The following is a 15,569-nucleotide window of genomic DNA, read 5'->3' on the forward strand; positions in this document are numbered from 1 at the left end:
CAGTGGTTGCTGAAAATAGCGATCGCCAGTGAAGGTGGGATCTGAGATGGAGAGCGGTTTTTTTTCCTTTCAGATAGAGAGAGAGAACCGGGGAGAGGGGCGCGGGGGATGGGGAGGGATTGAAGATTGAAGAACAGGGAGTGTCTAAGCGCAGGGTTTTTATTTCAATTCATTAAAATAATTATTTTAGTTTTTTATTCAAAAAAATTATAAATGCACAAAGTTTATTTTACAGTTTATAATAATAAGAAATAAACTAAATTTCAATGTAAAAAAATTATATTTTTTAAATATAGAATAAAAATGTTTTAATTTAAAAAAAATATTTTTTGAATATATGATTTAAAATCCTTGCATAAATATATTCTATATTTATAGGAAAAAAAATATTTTTTTAATATAGTATAATTTTTTTTAGATTTAAATATTTTAATTTAAAAACATACCATAACATTTTTTAATATGTGATAATTTTTTTAAAATAATTTTTAAATTTTATTATTGACAACGTGTATAATATATATTTACATTGATTTTTTTTAATTTTTTTATATGAAATATAAAATTTTTATTTTTTTTAATTTTTTCAAGTTAATACATTAGACCTATTTCTTAACTAGATTAACTCCAAACCCAGTTTAATAACTATAATTTTTGCTTTCCAGTCAGGGAGCTAAAGCTAAACTAAACTTACCATACACGAAAGGACAAAATAATAATATTTTTAAACCCTAAACCATAAACTAGGAGAATATTGAAGAAATGAGTAGACACTAAACAAAAAGCTGGAAAATTCTTCAGATTTGGGTTTTCAATATGTAATCAGATTAGGGTTTTTGCTTTCCATCCATCAAGCTAAAGTTAAGCTTAATACATATGAGGACAAAAGAATAGTATCACACAGTTTTACCATTATCTTCCATTAAAAAATGCACTGGCAAGAAAAAAAAGAACAAAAATCAAAACTTGAAAAGAACCCATCATTGATATGGGAAAAAAATGGCAAATACACAGCTTTTTTGCCTATGCAGAAACAGGACTCGATGAGCTGTGGAGAGAGAGCATGTTTGAAGAGCCCTTGGCTACTGCAAACAACATCAATCAATGTCAGAGAAACATAACATTGTCTTCAGAAATAGAGCTGAAGACAGAAAGAGCTCGAGAGAAATAGCTCATCAAATTCAACTAGTCAAAGTCATATGATGGTACAAGACAGAAGGAGCTAAAGATAAATAGAGCTGGTCAAGGCCTCGGAGACATGTAACATGTAATTTGTGGCATATTAGAGTTGAAAACCATAAAAGCAAAATTGCAAGATGGAAATGAATCACACAAGCAAAAATAATGAGATGCACACTACGGATCAACTTGGACATCCAAATAGAGACTCAAATAGCAAACCAAATCAGTGTTATTCTTTAGAAACATGAATTTATTTCCAAAACAAAGCATGCAAAAAGCAACATACACTTCCGGTCGGACCGGTTTGGTCAAATTGGTTCTAGTTTAAAGTTTAAAATACATTGAACCAGGTCCAACCCAGTAAAATAAAAATTAATTTTTATTTTTTAGTTATTTTTTATTCAAAAAAATAGTGTTTAACATAAAATTTAATGACACTACATAAATTAGATAGAAATAGCTTGATAAAGTAGCATTTACAGAATTTGATCGCAATCTCAATTTCATTCTTAATTATATTTTACCTGATGTTATTGCCGCTTAAAAAATAAAAAAAAACTATAGTTCTTGTTGGATATATTTTATACGTGATGAAATTGTAGATATTTTAATGAAACAATAAAAAATATTTTATATAAAGTATTATTTATTTCATGATGTAATAACAAAAGTTAAATCTATAATATTTAAATTAAAAACTATCAATATTAATATATATTTTTTAAAATTATTTTAAAACCTCAATTTCAAAAGCATTATTAACCAAATACATTAAACTACTTTTTTTTAACCTCAATTTCAATCACAGTTTTAACCAAACACCTATTTCTTCAAACTAATCTCAATTAAAAATATTTTTTATAAAATGTTTTTCTTTAAATTATCATCATAACAGCTACCAGTACCAAATAGATTCTAATTTAACACTTGCTCTCTTGGACTCTTGCAGACTGTATACTCAGTGGAATGGCATCGTAAGGGAGACTATTTCTCAACAGTGATGCCAGCTGATATCCTTTTTTCCCACGTCGTTTGATTTGATTTTTGTTTCTAGAATGTACTGTTCCATGAATGAAGTCTGTCGGTCTCACTTGACTTTTAGGTGCTTAGTTTGGTGACTTAGAGCCCCTTTATGTATCATTTTCTTGCTCTTATTGGCTCCTATTTTTGTAAGACAATTTCATGGTTGCAAAGGAATGACTGTTCATTCATATTCAGTGAGGAATGTGTTGCATTTAGTGCCATTGGTTGGTAGATGAGCTGCATATTAAGATGGATGATGTTTCTAAACTAAAAAAAGCATGCATTTCTTTCCATCTCTTAATTATATTCATCAGCAGTTTTTTTTCTGCATTTTGACAATCCTGTGATCTTATTATTTCTCCAGGCTTAGAATTGTCATTTTGTATTCTAGTTTTACTATTTCATGGGATTTTTTTTCATCTGTTTGCCAAACCATGGGCATCATCTTCTGAAGTTCATCAATCTTTTATACTATATTCTGGTTTTGTTTTCTTTTGATTACACATAGAACTGCAAATTCCCTTGTGAAACTAGCGCACATGACAAGTGAAACTCTATATCAAAAGTGTGGTATTCATTTGTTTGAGGCAGTACTTGAGTATATTTTGACATGTGCTCTTGTTCGCATGTCTTGTTTCATTGGTATCTCAAAGTTGGTCTTCTATAAACTTAATTTTACCCCGAGGCTGAGTAATTTACTCAGAAGGAAACAAGAATACCTATTGCCTTTGATTTGTAGTCCTGACCTATTGATTACGTGATTCAAAAGCATTTCTTATCCACCAGCATTTCTGACCTATTGAAATTTAGACACTCTACTAGAAGTAGTTACCCTCAGCACTTGAAGGATATGACTTTTCAATAATAGAACAGTTTTAGCCAATCCCAGATCAGACATCTGTGCATGTGCAGCTATAATTGTTTCACCAGCTCTTAGATGGGGCAAAAAAAAGCTATATATTGCTAGAAGTGGTGGCAAGGGGTTGCTTTGTGGTTAAATCTTCTGTTTGCTGTTTGTAGCTTTTGTCATAACGTTTATGTGCTACTGCATTTACATACAGGTCTAATGAAGCCTTCAACATGAATTGTCGAGAGGAAACTTACAGTCGTAATTGATTGTTGTAATGGATTCGGGATTGTTTTGTAGGAGTATTGGACTGCAATTTCCACCCACAGCAACCGTGGTTATTCACCGCTGGTGCTGATTCTCTGATAAAACTTTGTTGTCACTAAGATTATGCAAAAAGAAGCATGTGTTGTTCCAGGTCAGGCCAGTTTGAGAAAGATTGTAAACCAGATGACAAAGAGATGAAAGTTGCTGGAGAGACGCTGGAATTGTATCGGTGGTAGAAGCACAATCTCAGGCATTACAGATAGATTCGCATACTTTTTTTATATATAAGCATTAGCCGTGTTGAATCATATATATTATTTAAGAAGAGGCCTTGATTATGATTTTGACTCTGATACAAAATTTACGCTTTGATCATCTCATTAATCCAATTCTTTTCTCTTTGAGTGGAATATCCCCTGTTCAATTTCTTTTGCAGCTTTAATTAATCGGTTAAATGAAGCAATGGTTTGAAGAGATACTGCCTGGAAACATGACAGGTGGTTCGGATATGGAAACAAGTCAAATGGTTATTTTAAGCTTCCTATTCTGGACTATGCTTTTAAACTCGGCTGTTTTCTCCTAAGCTGAGATTCCAGAACAGTACCAGGAGACCAAATGCTAGACATTAAGGGTTTTTAGTGACATTTTTTTAATCTAGAATAAAGCTGAAAGTGTGGTGTTTTCACTGTTCTCATTTTTACTGTGCATGCTCTTACAAATCATGGTAGATAAAACCCTGAAAATAAACAAACAAACAAACAAATAAAAATATAATGGATGCATATCTAGGCTTGAGTACAGCTGAATCTTAAAATACGCCGAGATGGGATGATGAAGGGGACGAAAACATCAGAAATTAAATGAAAGGGCATTGTAGCGATGTTAACAATCACTACACCATAAGCAGCCGAGGGGAAAGAAGAGAAAACCAAACTTTTGCAAGAAATTATCGTAAACTCCACAAAAAGATTTTAAAAAAAAAAGACATGATAAAAGGGAGCAAAGGATTGTGGTGGTAGATTCAAGAGAATCGGGTACACAAAATTGAGGGAATTAAAGTTAGGAGAAGGAAGAAAGATTGAGGAAAACTTCGGGAGAAGGAGAGGGGAGAAATCATCCAATCCTAGTCATTTTTCTTCTTCAAACCTTCATATTATAAGGTACCTTTATCTCGGAGAAATTGATTACATGTTTAAAGAAGGTTACCTTATGTACATCGATTTGTTATCGATTTGTTTAGATAGATTTAACAAAACAAATTTATAACCTAAAACAACAGTTAATGACAAATAAAATACCTTATATTAACAATGCAAATAAAATAACTTAACAACATCAAAACCTGATTTATCATTTAGCATAAAATACCTAACAAACACAACAATGAGAGTGCTAAAAGAAACAAGATAAAAGAAAGTAACTATTGTTATCATAACTAAAACAAAAACACTTATCAATCCAATCATTATTAAAGGAGCAACTTAAACAAAAGTGAGAGTAGGAGAGCTATAATCACACGAGTCTAAAACTAAAGCCTCTAGAAGTTGACCACAAAGCTTAGAGTTGAAGAGAAACTAAATAATGAATGAACTAAAAAAAAAAAATTCAGACAGATTAGCAATCAAGCACTATGTTATCAGGTGTCCCTCCAAACAAAACCAAAAGCACGAGCTGTCAAACAACAATTAAAAAGCTGATTAGGAAAAAAAAAACCCTTATAAGACTGAACAAAAGAAAAGAAAAGATAAATATATTAAAACAACATAGGAAAAAAATTATAATAATAGCATAAGCTTAAATATTACCTTGAATAACAAAGAGAAAACATGACAGATATAAGAAACAACTCGAGCATAAGCATGTAAGCAACAAGAGACATAGAAAAATTGAAAATTCAAATTAAATAGCAACATGGCAAACCACAAGAAAAAAAAAAAGCAGAAACAATAAAAAAATTAAAAGAAAAAAGAAAAAAAGAAACTTTAGCAGTCAAGAAAAAAAAAAGGATGTGAACTTACAATGTAACATGACTCATGATTAGTACTTAAAAGTGTATTTTTATCGAGGTTTTATATCATTATTTTACATTTAAAGTATTAATAACTCCTTAACTAAAGCATGTTTTTAATAGCAAGTCTGATACCATAAGGTATCTTTAATTTATGTGAAATGTTCATCCTAAATATAGGCCTATTATATAAATAAAAAGATTGATTGATAAGTTTAAGTATTGAAATTGAAATGATAAAGAGAGGGCCAAATTTATAAAAGAGATGCTGGTGCAGTCTAAACTGGAATGCTGTTCGGTAATTGGATCATATCTGGAATTATAGATCTCAGATTTAGGTTTACTTTATATGGATGGAAAGCTAAGACATAAGCCTAAAACTGGAAGTCAAACTCAATTCTGCTGTTTGAAAGTCCAGATTTTAGCAACAATGTAAAAGTTCGAATATATCTTGTAGCCCAGACACTGTTCAGTATTCAGCCCATATCTCGAGTTCTAGAAGTCTAAATAACCTCAATTTTTTTACTTGGAAAACTGAGATAATTTTCTAGAACTTTTATGTGATATAGTTTAAATTCTGACGATATCAATTATGTTTTATTCAGACAAGAAGATAAGGATTGTCACAAAGTCAAGATGTGGCCACCTACTTAACAATTAGTCATCAAATCAATAGTTTCAAATTTTGACCTATAAAAAGAGGTATTTGTCATGCATTTAAGCATTTTGGTTTCCAGATCAAGATCATGTTCTTGCTTTCTCTTTTTATATTTTTGTAATACTTAAGTTTTGCTTTCATTAATATTTTTTTTATGCCTTTCATTTCCTTTCCTTTACTTAGTTAACTTTTATCCTATTTATTTATATTTCTCTTCTTCATTATGTTTAGCTAAATTTATTATATCAAGGTGAAAAGGTTATACTAATAGTGTACGAATAAGTATAGTGTAAATTCAACACGGACATGTTTGATACTAACATGTTTTGTATTTGTTATCTTGTGCACTTTTAATACTTTTCTTGTTAAATGGTTAATTTAGATTTATGTTGTATAACATTTGGTACAACAAATATTTGGCACTTCTATAGCCTAACTGTATGGTATAACCTACACCCGTGCTATGAAAGAAACTTGATTTGTTGTTAATATAAGCTATAATCATGAATGCCTAATAATATTTACAACTATTATCATTATTTTTTTCATAAAAAAAAAACTTAGCAAACATAACAATGAAAGTGCTAAAAGAAACAAAAGATAAAAGGAAGCAACTCTTGTTATCATAACTAAAACAAAAACGCTTATCAATCTAACAATCATTAAAGGAGCAACTTAAATAGAAGTGGAAGTGGGAGAGCTACAACCACACGAGTCTAAAACTGAAGCCTCTAGAAGCTGACCATAAAGCTTAAAGTTGAAGAGAAACTAAACAATGGATGAACTACAAAAAAAATTCAGATGGATTAGCAATCAAGCACTGTGTTACCAGGTGTCGCTCAAAACAAAACCAAAAGCACGAACTGCCAAACAACAACTAAAAAGCTGATTAGAAAAAAAAGCTCTCATAGGACTGAACAAAAGAAAAGAAAGATAAATATATTAAAACAACACAAGGAAAAAATTATAATGATAGCGGAAGCTCAAATATCACCTAGAATAACAAATAGAAAATAAGACAGGTATAAGAAACAACGTGAGCATAAGCATGTAAGCAATAAGCATGTAAGCAATGAAAGACATAGAAAAATTGAAAATTCAAATTAAATAGAAACATGGCAAACCACCAGAAAAACAAAAAAAGAGAGAGTAGAAACAATAAAAAAATCAAAAATAAAAAAGAAAAATAAAAAATTTAGCAGTCAAGATAAAAAAAGGATGTGAACTTACAATGTAACATGGCTTAAAGAATCCAGATAGTGAAATCAATAAACATGCAAAACTGTTGATTGGAGCCACCAGGTCTTTTGTCTTACCTAGACCGGTCTAACCATTAGGTTCCAGGTTAACTCGTTGGGGGTGTGATTAGTACTTAAAAGTGCATTTTTATCATGGTTTTATATCATCATTTTGCACTTGAAGTATCAATAACTCCTTAACTAAAATATGTTTTATAATAATGTATCTAATAATATAAGATACCTATAATTTGTGGTAAATGTCTATTTTTAATTCAGGCCTATCACATAAATGAAAGGATTGATTGATGACTTGAAGAACTTAAATTGCAAGGATAAAGAGATGGCCAAACTTAGAAAAGAGATGTCGGTGCAATCCAAACCGGAACACTGTTCGGTAATTGGGTCATATCTAGAGCTATATATCTCATATTTAGGTCCAATTTATATGGATGGAAAGGTAAGACATAGGCCTACAACTTTCATATGGAACCCAAGATCTAAAAAGGCCATTATCAAGTCCAAATTGTAGCAACAACAAAGAAGCCTGAATCTGTCTTCCAGCCCGAGCACTGTTCGGTATTTTGGCCATATCTGGAGTTCTAGAAGTCCAAATGAGCTGAAAGTTTTACACAAGAAATCTGAGACAATTGCCTACAACTTTCATGTTTGCAACTGGCTCCAATTTTGACGTTATCAATGACGTTTTGGGCAGACAAGAGAAGACAAAGATTGTCACCAAGTCAAAAGTTGGCCACCCACTTATCAATTAGTCATCAAATCAATAGTTCCTAATTTTGGCCTATAAAAGGAGGCATTTGCCATGCATTTAGGCATCTTGGTTTCCAGATCAAGATCATGCTCTTCCTTTCTCTCTTTGTATTTTTTGTAATGTTTATGCTTTGCTGTCATTAATATTAAGTTTATGCCTTTCATTTCCTTTCCTTTACTTAGTTAACTTTTATGTTCTTATTTTGTTTATCTATTTTGCTTTCTTTCATTATGTCTAGCTAAGTTAATTATGTCAAGGTGAAAAGGTTACACTAATGGTGTGAGAATAAGTATAATGTAAACTTAATATGGACCTTAATGTTTGATACTAACATGTTTTATATTTGTTATCTTGTTCACTCTTTAATACTTTGCTTGTTAAATGACTAATCTTGATTTATATTGTATAACACTTGGTACAACAAATGCTTGGCACTTTCATAGCCCATAATGTATGGTATAACCGACACCTGAGCTATGAAAGGAACTTGATTTGTTGTTAACATAAGTTATAATCATGAATGCTTGACGAGATTTACAAGTATTAGCATTAATTGAATAAGATGACTAATGTAATCATGTTAACAATATATAATCTGATTGGAACCTCCTTTGTGTGTGGTTTCCAATTCAATAATAAGAGTTTATACTATACTTGTTTGATATACCATTAGTGGAACCTCTAACCTTGACATTCAATAATAAGAGTTTATACTACTACTATTATTATTATTATTATTATTATTATTATTATTATTATTATTATTATTATTGTTGTTGTTGTTGTTATTGTTATTGTTGTTGTATTATTGTTATTTATAATTTGTACAAATAACCTCCCTGTGGTTCGACCCCGGTCTTGCCGGGTTATTTATTACTTCGACACTCCTGCACTTGGGAGAAGACATCAATCTTTTAGTCATGTCAGCCGGTCCGAGTTTAATAATCATGGCATAAACATCACCATAAGATCCATGTAGTGATCCCTCCAAATGTTACTCTTTTAGTGTCAACCATCGATGAACCACCAACACTAGTTAGACCTACAATTAACTTTGAAGACTACATTTTTCATGATGAAGATGACCTAATTCTTCTGATAATACATAGGTGGAACAACATATTGATTGGAGTCCTCTACCGTATGACTCAAATGATGAAGTTAACTATATTAACATCCTTATCATTTATAATCTATATAGGGATGAGATTGATTATGACGATTCTAACAATGAAAAAATATCTTTTGAAGAATCCTCTAGCAATTCATAAGAATCCACAACCAGCGCTTCTACAACTAGTGATTGCACAAACTATTAGATTACCACACCTAATTCTGACATTGAACATATTAATATATTTTCTATTATTAAACATATTGAGATTAATGTTCTTATCTTAGGTTATCCTTCTTATCATGTTTCATGTCTTTATGATATAGTTTGTAACATATTATTGGCCAAACAACATCTCTTATATAAAGAAGTATGACAAGAAGCTACATCAAAACAGACATGAAATAGGTAGCCATTTATAAAACAAATAAATCACAAAGAAAACCAAATAACAAAAGGAATAAGAACAGGTAGAGCATGTAGGCTAGAACACAGTAAATAACAACAATATAAATTGTACTAGAATTGAAATCGATGAACGACAAAACCTTAGTCATCAGTATACTAAAAATCTAGGACCCAATATTAGGTTCCATAAGAAACCATGAAAATCTTCTCCTTATTGATAACCAAAACTGAAACAATATTAGTAGCTAATAAACAAACAAAATAAATCACAAAGGAAACCTAAAAACGAAAGGAAAAAGAAAAAGAAATAGCTAGTACAGGCAAGTAATCCCTCCTAAAAAACTATGTTGGAATTGAAGGCAAAAGGATTCACATGAAAGAAAAGTTTAACCAGAAAAAAATGAAAAAAAATCTTATTTGCATGAAATGCCAACATTGAACAAAAAGCTGATGTATTCTCACAACTTTCACTAAACCTAAGTTGAAAAATTCAAGGACATGAATACTAAAGAAAGCAAGCAATGCAACTTATCTAATTAAATGATTACTAACCTGACAATATTTATAAACATGGATAAATACAAAAAAGAAAAAGAAAAAGAAAACTACCAACACTAATCATGGTAGAGTGCATAGAAGAAGGGAAGGATCAAGAATAAGAAAACTGCAAACTTAAGACTCCAATCAATACTTCTAAAGGTACAAAAGTGTTCTTTTGCTGAATGATCTATAACATATGATTCTTACTATCTCATACAGTAGTCGATTTATAATCGTTAGTCAATAATTACCTAGACAATGAGCTTATCAATAGAAAAATTAACTTATTCTACCTATAATGGATTTCTTGAACCAACAAACATTGAGTTGTGACAACAACAAAGTAAAGATAAATAAATGGAGCAAAACAAAGTTAGAGATATAAAGTAAAAAATAAAAATGAATAACTTGTATCAAGAAGATAAAGACCTATGTTAAAACATTCAAAACGCTTTTGTAAGATGAGCCATATGCCTATAAGGAAAAAGAAAACCAAAATGGATATGGGTGAGTGATTAGTTAAATGAAATAAGGAGTTAGTCACAAGTATAAATCGATGTCTTACATGTCCAAGTTAGGAAATTAATACCTATAATAATACAAATACCCTTCTATCTTTCTTTTTATCTTTATGTTCTATAAAATTCATGACATGACAACAAGATTAATAATCCCATTAAACATGATAGGTCCATCACAAGAACCATATTAGTATTCAGTGCCAAAAGAACAATTATAAATTTGGATATATCATTTGGAATCTATTACAAGTTCATGAAATCCAAAAATGCAAACAGATTAAATAACTTGAATCGCTTTTCAGAATCATAAGTGATGAATGATTATATATAAATCCAACAAGCCATTTAAATTTGCACTAATGAGATTCTTAGCAGCCAATAATTCCAACTAAAAAGAAACACCCATCAAAACAATATTAATCTTACTACATGCTAATCTCCATCCATGATATAGTAATAACATAATAAAAAATATCTACAGGATCCAAAGATACCTTGATTTGAAAGTGTGCAGTTACTCTTAGAATTGAGCATTGTCAAATTTCAAATCAAAGGTTTCATTGCATATCAATTCAACCATTTGCCTATCTTTCGGTGTTAAGACTTTATAAAAATATGAAACCAATCTCTATATCTCAAAACCATGATGAGGGTAAGTATTAAGCAAGTCTCGATATCTTTTGAAAGAATTTGTTCTATGAGATGACAAAAACTTTTTTAAAAATTATTGTTGCATTTCATCCCAAGCACGAATGGATCCTGGTCTTAAATTTTGTAGCCATGTTTTAGATTTATCTTTTAATGAAAAAGAAAAAAGCTTTAATTTGATGGTGTTCATGCTACAATTTGAGTCATTATACATGTTGCAAACCTCCTCAGATTCCCTTAAATGCAAGTATGGATTTTCTAAATCTAAGCCATGAAAAAAAAGTAAAAGTTGAATAATGCATGACTTAAAATTCAAATGAGATGCATCAGAGAAAAAACTATACATAATGGTGCACTTGTTCTTGTGGGATTCATATGATCTCTAAGTGTTCTAACACGGTTATTCTCATTATTCTTATTATGAGGTGAATAATTATTTTCTTTGGCCATATTTTCTGAAAATGATGAGGATGCCCTACAAAGTCTGCCACTTAATATACATGACCACACTTTCATGCACGTGTAGGAATAAAATAAAAGGAAGAAGAAAACAAAAGAAGAAAAAAGAAAAGAAACAAAGTTATATACAAGAAAAGTGAAAAGAGAAAATAAAATAAATACTATAATTTGTACAAGAATTTACCTTCCCAGCAACGGCACTAAAAACTTGACACGACCAAAAGATTGATGTCTTCTCCCAAATGCAGGAGTGTCAAAGTAATAAATAACCCGGCAATACCAGGATCGAACTATAGAGAGATTAATTATATAAATTATAGATAATAATAATAATACAACAACAACAATAATAATAATAAAAAAGTTGATGAGAATTTTAAGATGGAAGATTAATGTAAGGATTGAACAATGATAACAACAAATGTCAAAATTAGAGGATTTACTAATGGTATTTCAAACAAATATAGTATAAACTCTTATTACTCAAATGGAAACCACACATAAAAGAGGTTCCAATCAGGTTATAGGCTTATATCTTACCTTTCCATCCATATAAAGCAGACTTGAATCCGAGATCTACAGCTTCAAATATGACCTAATTTCCAAACAGTGTTCTGATTTGGATTGCACCAGCATCTCTTTTCTAACTTTGAGCCATCTCTTTGTCCTTTCAATTTTAGTTCTTAAACTCATCAATCAATCCTTTCATTTATATGATAGGCCTGTATTTAAAATGAATATTTACCATAAATTAAAAGTATCTTAATAATACATGCTATTATAAAACATGTTTTAGTTAAGGAGTTATTGATACTTCAGTGCAAAATGATGATATAAAACCTTAATAAAAATATACTTTTAAGTACTAATCATAATACATCTAAGAAATGGTGATCATAACCGAGCAACATCCCTTGTCAAGATCATCTCTTAAAGATTGCAATAGTTTTCATCCTTCCTTGACAAAGTCACCATGCCAATGATTTGATTTAATTGTGAGGATTCAAATTCATAGATTAGTGATAAAGGGTGCTAGTTTGTCAATCTATTAGGTTTGTGTTGTTGAAAAAATATGAAATTGAAGTTAATTTTGTATAGCGCGCAAAATACTATGTTATAGTTCTTCTATATTTTTTGGCAAAGTTTAATGTGGTGTTAAGTGTTAACTCAGATAAATAAGTACAATATGTAAAGTGTATTTTTTTGAACTACAGCAGGTAATCACAATTTGTACCAAACTATAAAATGCAAAGTGTATTTTTTTTTATTGTTATAGTTAATTGGTTATTATAAGATTTGGGCAAACCTTTAAATGAGTCCCTTGAAATCATTACAAGTGTCTTATCTAAGTTTAACTAATTATAGTATATATGCATCTAAGATAATATAATAATATTGCATTAGGTGATATGATCTACATATAAATTAGAGGTTGGGTACGTTATATGAATATTTGGATGAGTGTATGTATGCACTCATACAAAATAACTAACCTTGATTTAGTTGTATGATACTAGTTTTGCAGTCATGAAGTGATTTTTCTTGGACATGACTCGTGAAAATGTTAATTTAAATTATTTAAATGTATTTTTGTATTTCAATGTTAATTTAAAAACTTACATCACTCATATATTTTTTGTATTTTTAATGTTTAATGGGAGAGCTTATGAAGCTCTTTGCAGATAAGCAGAAAAAGATAAGTATGAATAGTTCTGTATATGCCTTGAAAATTTAAAAATAAAATAAATATCAAGAAAACAAATTATTATTATCAATAAGTAAGAAAAGTTAGAATAATATAAAAAGTGTTGCCGTACATCCTGGTTAAAAATCGATAACATTGTCGATAAGTATGAATAGTTATGTATATCCCTCAAAAATTTAAAAATAAAATAAATATCAAGAAAACAAATTATTATTATCAATAGGTAAGAAAAGTTAGAATAATATAAAAAGTGTTGGCGTACATCCTGGTTCAAAATCGATAACATTATCGTCAAACGATAATAAATTCATAAATAAATGATGGAAAAAGTAAAATAAATATATGATCATGAGGATTTAAAGGAATAAACAATACAATCTAAGAAAGGGTAAACCAATAAAATTTAGGTTCTTGGCACGTATCAACCAAGTTTATGTTATTAATCATAACTCTCAGTTCGATTATAAAATCAAGTTGCAATTTCATGAAAAGTCTTATGATGTATTTTTATATTTATGGTTAGAACTTTAGGGTAATCAGAATTCAGGAAGACTATATTATAATGTCGACATGTGGATTAAAAAATAACATATAAACTTAATAATGACATTTTCATAAATAAATTGAATAAAGTAGAAATTTCAGTTTCTTTCTCTTTTTAAAATAGCGAGTTTTGGCTGGAAGAGGAAAAAAAAGATATTTCTTCATCTTTCTTGATTTTACTTTAAAAACTTTGGAGAAATCATGATTTAAGTCATGGTTATTAAAAGGATGAGTGTTTAAAAACAATCAAACAAATGAATAAAATATAAATCAATTGAGAGAATAGGGATTTGGAGAGAGAAGTCACAAAAAAAATGGCAAAAATAAAGAAAGGGTGTAAATTTTTCAATAGTTATTCGAAGCTTATTTGATTGCCTGATAAAGAGTTCTAAACTCAATTATGCAAGTTTAAGTGGAGAGAAATGAATTTTTACGTGAAATGCTTAAATCTTAATAAGGGTTTTTGGATGAAAATTAAAGGAATTATAAAATTATGGTTGAATGATATAATTAAGATATGAATGACTTAAATAATGAGTAAATAAAAAAGAAAAATTTTAGTAATTTTGTTAAATTAGACCCGGTCATAATAGGTAAAAAGTGAGGAATTTATAAAGCTAAAATGAATGTTTAATTATTGTTTATTTTTAGCATATACAGATGTGTTAATGATGATTATAATTAAATTAAATTAATTATCAAATTTTAATTGAGTTTCTTATTAGTATATTATATTGTGAATTAGAGTATATATGTAAATATTGAAAAATTATGTTAATGGTTTATAATTGATAGATTGAGTTAGATTAATATATTTAATAAAAATTTATAAACAATTGAAGATCAAGTTATGAAAACAAATGAAACTTAGGACCGGCCATGTATTGTTTTGCTGAATAATTGGATAATTGTGATAATTTGTGTGTGTGTTTTTTATTAGCATGGTGATAATGTTAAAAGAATGGTTAGTTATAAGTACTGAAATTGATAATCAGCATGTTGAAAAAATGGTTAGTTATAAATACTAAAATTGATGTTGAGCATGTTTGCATATTAAGATTTTTTTTATAAAAAAATTATCTTAGAATTTATAAATGGATATAAAATTTATTTTATAAGAAATATATAATGAAAAAATAACTTGAAACTCTCATTGAAATTCAGATTTGATATAACCTAAATATGAATATAAAAAAACATGGATAATTAATTTAATAAAACTAAAAATATGTGTGGAGAACCTATTTGAATGTTGGTAGCATTAGAATTGTACACAAGAATTTAAGGAATTTGAGAAATAATATTTGAATATATAAGTTAGTTGTTAGTAAATAAATACTAGAAGGGTAACAAAAAATTGTTGATAAGAAGTAAATATCTTCCATGAAAAATAATAGAATCATAAATTAAGAAATCTTATAGTTATATTCCATTCAAGTTAAATTTAAATAATTATTTTTGACTCAAGTTCAAATATAAATAATATAAAGTATGAAAAATAAGTATTTATTTCTATCCCTAAAAAAAAGAATAGATTTGGGTAAGGAAAACAAAACAAATCCTTTTCACCTATTTTTTTAAAAAGTAGAACATGTATTTTTAGAAAAACTTTCATATAAATTCTTCCATTTAATGT

The 15,569-nt window shown here is 29.1% G+C and overlaps 1 protein-coding gene across 1 annotated transcript in view; it reads right to left on the reverse strand.

Moving 5' to 3' along the window:
- Positions 1–1,085, reverse strand: part of LOC105142138 (50S ribosomal protein L27, chloroplastic-like) — a 2,947-nt gene extending 1,862 nt beyond the window's left edge. The window contains exon 1 of the mRNA XM_011049643.1: positions 1,016–1,085. The gene's annotated coding sequence lies outside the window, so the exon portion shown is untranslated. The remainder of the gene's footprint in view (positions 1–1,015) is intronic.
- Between the last annotated feature and the right edge of the window lie 14,484 nt (positions 1,086–15,569).

The sequence above is a fragment of the Populus euphratica genome, unplaced genomic scaffold, assembly GCF_000495115.2.
Source record: "Populus euphratica unplaced genomic scaffold, PopEup_1.0 scaffold268.1, whole genome shotgun sequence".
NCBI lineage: Eukaryota > Viridiplantae > Streptophyta > Magnoliopsida > Malpighiales > Salicaceae > Populus > Populus euphratica.